We start from the raw sequence: 5,745 nt of genomic DNA, 5'->3' as shown, positions 1-5,745 counted from the left end.
GTGAGAGGCCAGTGCTGGAAACAGTGGTTGTTATTGGTTGGTCTGACTATTGTTCTGGGGCAGCTTCTCCCAGGTTCCCAGCAAACATGGGCACAGACCAGACCCTGCTCTGCTGGTCCTTCATGTCTGTCCTGCTTCCGGCTGACACAGATCCAATTTTCTTCTTAGTACCTGGAATAGCACTATGCTTTTGGATTTAGTATGAGAACAATGCTGCTGCTACGCTGATGTTTTACTTGTTGCAAAGCAGTCAAGGACTCGTAGCTTCCCATGTTCTACCAGGTGCACAAGAAGATAAGAGGGAGGACAGCCAGGACAGCTGACCAAAACTGGCCAACGGGATATTCCATAAGGTAAAACGTCATGCTTGGTATATAGACTGGGGGAGTTGGCTGGAGCAGCACAATTGCTGCTCAGGAACGAGCCCGGCATCTGTCCACATGTGGTGAGCAATCGTATTGTGTTGTACATTCTTTCATTATCATTGCTACGAGTATTATCTTTTTTCTTTCCTGTCCTATTAAACTGTCCTTATCTCAACCTATGAGGTTTTTTCCGATTCCCCTTCCCATCCCATTGCAGGGGGTGGTAAGTGAACAAGCAGCTACGCAGTGCTTACCTTCAGCTGGGGTTAAACCATGACACCGTCTCTCCCAGGAAGTGTGGCTGTGAAAGGACACTGTGCACCCACCTTGCACACTCCCACACTTTAGCTGTTGTCCTGGTTTTGGGTGGAATAGGGTTTATTTTCTTCTTAGCTAGAACAGTGCTGCGTTTGGATTTAGTATGGGAAGAATGTTGATAATACAGTGAAGGTTTTAGTTATTGCTAAGAAATCAAGGACTCTTCAAATTCCCATGCTTTGCTTGTGTGCAGGTGCACAAGAATCTGGGAGGGAGCACAGCCAGAGACACTGACCCAAAGTAGCCAGAGGAATATTCCATCCATATAACTTCATGTGCAACATAAAAGGCTGAAGGAAGAATAGGGAAGGAGAGATGTTTATAGGGCAATGGTGTTTGTCTTCCCAAGTAACCATTACACATGATGGAGCCCTGCATTCCTGGAGATGGTTGAACACCTGCCTGCCCATGGGAAATACTAAATTAATTCCTTCTTTACTTTTGCTTGTGTGTGTGGCTTTTGCTTTACCTATTGAACTGTCTTTATCTCAGCTCACCAATTTTCTCATTTTCACTCTCCCAGTTCTCTCCCCATCCCACCAGGGCAGGGTGAGCAGACAGCTGTGTGCTGGTTAAACCATGGCAGCTGTACACTAGTGTTTTTTCTCCAGTGCATTCTCCTGGGCATGTTCTTGAGAACACAGGAAGCAGACCTAAGCCTTCCAAAATTGCCCTTAGAAGATCCCCTTTCATGACGGAAACGCTGTTATGGACGTCAGCCCTGTGACAGAAGTGCCCACGGCTTGTCCCTGCCTGCTGGCACAAACTGCCACACAGCAGGGCAGTGATCAAGGTCCCAGAGCACTCGGGCCTTACACCAACACCAAGGCTCAGAAGGAGACCATGGAGGTGGAAAGCAAACAGCTCGGGAAAGACCAAGACCTGGTGCTCCCTCACAATGTTGCTGCGCTGAGACTCTTCTCCCCTCCACCTCTGCACACAGGAACTGCCCCTGCAGCTCCAGAAAAGGTCTTGGAGAAAGGATCTTGGACAAACCAGTCACTGCACAGCCCTTTTGTTTTATAACACAGAGAGCACAGCTCCACATTACGCAGTCTCTGGGTCACACATGACAGGCAGATACTGAATTAGGAAGGGTATGAAAAATGACATTTCTTTGTGGACAATATTATTACAACTAAGAAAAGCTACAAACCAACCACACAAAACCAACTACCAAGGACAAGCTGGTCCCAGAGTGAGTTACATTGTGGGTTATATGGAGAAGAAGACAGGGAGTTTATTGCTGCTTAAAAACATCCAGTCATCAGTTTCCACATGGCATCCTTGAGCTCTTGTCCTGTTTCCTCATGCTGTAGATGAGGGGGTTCACTGCTGGAGGCACCACCGAGTTCAGAACTGTCACCACCAGATCCAGAGATGGAGGGGAGCTTCAGGTGGGCAAACACTGCAGTGCTGAGAAACAAGGAGACCATGGCCAGGTGAGGGAGGCACATGGAAAAGGCTTTGTGTCGTCCCTGTTCAGAGGGGATCCTCAGCACGGCCCTGAAGATCTGCACATAGGACAGCACGATGAAAACATAACACCCAAAAGTTAACAAAGAACTTATAAAAAAGCCAGATGGTGTCAGGCTCCCTATGTAGGCAAACTCAATAAAGAAACCAGCAGAGTTTCTGGCTTCAGCTCCCATCTCCAATATCTGCTCTGAGGGTGCAGTGCCAGCATGCAGGAAGGGTTTAAGATCCAAGAGCCCAGCTGCCTCATGGAGGAGCAGCCCTGGTGGCCCTTGGGGCTGCTCCTCAGTGCCTCAGTGGACTGACTCTTTCTGCCACCTGCCTGTCAGGGCTGCTGCTTCCCAGGAGCCATGGCCATGGACAAGAGCAGGATGTGATCTTTTCAGTGCTGGTCTCTCCTCACTTCCATACTGTCCTGCTGTGCCCTTCTATTTGTGTTAGCCGTCAAGTCTCAAGTCACTGGAGACAGTCCTGTTGTCTCCACAGCAGCACCCCTGTGGCTGCAGGCAGGAGCAGGCAACAGGAACCACTGTGTCAGAGCTGGCATCCCTGCTGGCACCACCGTGACCAAATGGGCTCCTCAGGGCAGGGCCAGAAGACCACATGCCTCGTCTAAAGCATGGCCCAGGGGGCCCATGCTCAAGGAGATGATGTACATGGTGCAGTCTGGGGTGTGGGGGACAAAAAAAATAGGGGGAGCAGGAGCAAAAAGGAGGGGGAGAATGTTAAAACATGGGGAGGAGTCTTAGGGGGCAGCAGGAAAAAAGGGGGCAAAATCAGGAGGGAAGGGAGTAACAAAAAGGGGGGAAGTTTCAAAGAAAATGGGGGGAGCAGCATTAAAGAGAGGGAGGGTGCAATAAAAAGGGGGCTAGTAAGGGGACAGAGTATCAAAAAAGGGGATGATGAAGTCTCAAAAAGGGGGCTAGTATCAGAAAATGGAGAAGTATTAAGGGAGGAAGAGTATCAAAAGTTGAATATCAAAAAAGGTGAGAAGGCAGTATCAAAAAAGAGGGAATATTGGGGGGAGGGAGGGTCAAGGGAGGGGGTAGTGTTAAAAAAGGGAAGGGAGATTCACAAAAAAAGGAAAGAGGAAGTATTTAGGGAAAGAGTACCAAAAAGGAAGGGGAGAATATTTTAAAAAAAGGGGGACTACCAAAAAATAGAGGGAGAGAATTATATAAAATGGGGGGAAAAGTATTCAAGTGAGTGAGTCATAAAGGGAGGAGAGCTTAAAAAGCAGGTAGGGTATTAAAAGGGAGGGAGGGAGCATCAAAAAGAGGGAGTGTTAAGTAGGAGTATTAAAAGGGGGTACAAAAAGGGAGAGGGAGAACAACCACCCAAGGGCTACTGGGAGGACAGTATTAGAATAGGGAGAGTATAACAGGGAGTTTAATTAAATTATTAACATTATACATTTATATATGAATTAATAATTTATAAAGTTAAATAAACAAGGAAGTACCCTAAAAATTTGAGTAGAAAGTATGAAAGAGGGTGAGTGAGTATTAACTGTAGGAGGACACTAAAAACGGGGGAGGGAATATTAAATGGGGGGTAGAAGTATGAAAATGACAGAATTTTTTAAAAATGAGAGATAGTTATCAAGAGTTTTTCAAAAATGCAATGAAAAAAATAAAAAGGGGTGGTGACAGCATTAAAAAGAGACAAAGTATTAAAGCACTGAGTATTTAGGGGGAGCGGAGCACCAAAAAAGGGTCAGGGAAGAATATCGGGGGTATTAAGGGGGCAGGGAGTATTGGTTAGGGGAGTATTAAAGGGAGACAGGAAGCATTGGAGTGGGGGCAGGAGTACTAAAAGGAGGGAGTGTTAAAAAGGGAGAGAGAGTATTGGGGAGGCAGAGAGTATTAAGGGGGGGCAGAGAGCATTAAAGAAAGTATTCAGGGATTACTGAAGCACAGGGTATTAAAAAGTGGGAGGAAAAAATAAAAAAAGGAGGGAGGAGAGTATTAAAATAAGGGTGAGAGTATTAAGGGAGTATTAAAGGGAAGGGGGGAGACTATTCAAGTGAAAATTTGGGAAAAAAAATCAGGGGTAATTTGGGCAAAAATTAGGGAAAACCCAGAGAAACTGCAGAAAACACAAACGTCCGAAAATTTTGGGGGAACTGGGAAAGATCTGGGGAAATTGTGGAGGAAAGAAATAAGGGAGAAACAGGACACTTAAGGGAAACTGGGAAAAAGAAGAGGTATTTGGGGAAAATTAGAAAAATCGAGGGGAAAATTGAAGGAATATGGGGGGAAATGGGAGGAAATGATTGAAAATTGGCAAGTTTGGGGAAATTAGAGGAAACTGGAGAAAAACAGGGGGAAAATCAAGACAATTTAGGGAAAATACGAAAAGTCAGGGGAAATAAAAGGAATAGGGGGAGAAATTATGAGGGAAAACCAAGCCATTTGGGGAAAACAGAGGGGAAGAATTTTGGGGAAAAAGCCCCCCCCCCCCCCCCCCCCCCACTTACCCTCCATGCAGCCAGGGAAGTGCTCCTGCACTGCCTACTTCAGGGAAGGGGGGCCCATCCAGTTGCACAACTGTCAAGATCTTCTCCTGGGGGGTGGGGGGAGAAGTCATCCTGTTCCCACTCTGTCACCAGCACTGTCCAGCTCTCCACCTGCCTCACATCCCACAGGTCTGTTTGAGCCAGCCAGTTTAGGGGTGGTAGGGGAATGAGGAACCCACTCATTACCCCAGGACCCCTCCCCAATGGAACAGGGACCTCCAAGGGAGCTAGTCATCTGGGTTTGGGTCCCCCTCCCCTCACTCTCCCCAAAGGACCAGGGACTCCCTCAAGGGACCAAAGCATCCAGCTTGAGGACCTCCCCCTCACCCCAGGACCCCCGCCAAGGGACCCAGGCATCCGGGTTAGGGACACCCTCATCACTCCAGGACCCCTCTCCCACAAAGGACCAGGTATCCCCAAGGGGTGCAGGAGTCCAGGTCGAGGACCCCGCCTTCACCCCAGGACCCCCCCGAAAGGGACCAGGGACCCCCTCAAAGGGACCCAGGAGTCCAGGTTGAAGACTTCCCCAAAGAATCAGGGACCTCTCAAAGGACCCCCTAAAAATGACACCACCGCCCCGCCAAGGGATCCAGGTATCAAGGTTGGGGACCCTCCCACCATCATTCCAGGACTCCCCTCAAAGGACTCAGGTGTCTGGGTAGAGACCTCCCCCAAAATGACATCCCTCCCAAGGGACCCAGGTATCTGGGCTGAGGACCCCCCTAAGGGACCCAAGCACTTGGGTAACCAGCTCTCCCCCTCCTCAAAATGAAGCCCAAACCCCTTTTTCAAAAAAAAAAACCACAACAGGGGGAGGTCACCCCACCCCCTTACCAGTTGTCATATTTGGGGAAGGGGTGCAGGACCCCCTCAGCCTGCAGCTGGGCCAGGAGGGCAGCCGCCTCCCTGGGGCAGCCGTCACAGAGCTGGAAGGTGCAGGGGGGCAGAGGCAAACCTCCTCTGCCAGAAAACGATGGGCGGGGAGGGAGGGGGGGGCAAAGCCCCCAACACCTCCCCCATCCCTTCTGTCGGGACTCCCTCTCTGCTCAACCCCCACCGGGGGTGGGA

At 49.2% G+C, this 5,745-nt stretch overlaps 1 long non-coding RNA gene across 1 annotated transcript; it reads right to left on the bottom strand.

Moving 5' to 3' along the window:
- Window positions 1–1,682: 1,682 nt before the first annotated feature.
- LOC147528345 (uncharacterized) lies at window positions 1,683–4,920 on the bottom strand. The gene is made up of 2 exons (XR_015222298.1): window positions 4,639–4,920; window positions 1,683–2,099 (listed from the first exon to the last, which is right to left on the bottom strand). It is a non-coding gene; the product is annotated as an uncharacterized LOC147528345 (long non-coding RNA).
- Window positions 4,921–5,745: the final 825 nt, after the last annotated feature.

The sequence above is a fragment of the Tauraco erythrolophus genome, chromosome 8 (genome assembly GCF_009769465.1).
Source record: "Tauraco erythrolophus isolate bTauEry1 chromosome 8, bTauEry1.pri, whole genome shotgun sequence".
NCBI lineage: Eukaryota > Metazoa > Chordata > Aves > Musophagiformes > Musophagidae > Tauraco > Tauraco erythrolophus.
The sequence above is the reverse complement of the archived record's forward strand: the minus strand, read 5'-3'. Positions and strand labels throughout refer to the sequence as shown.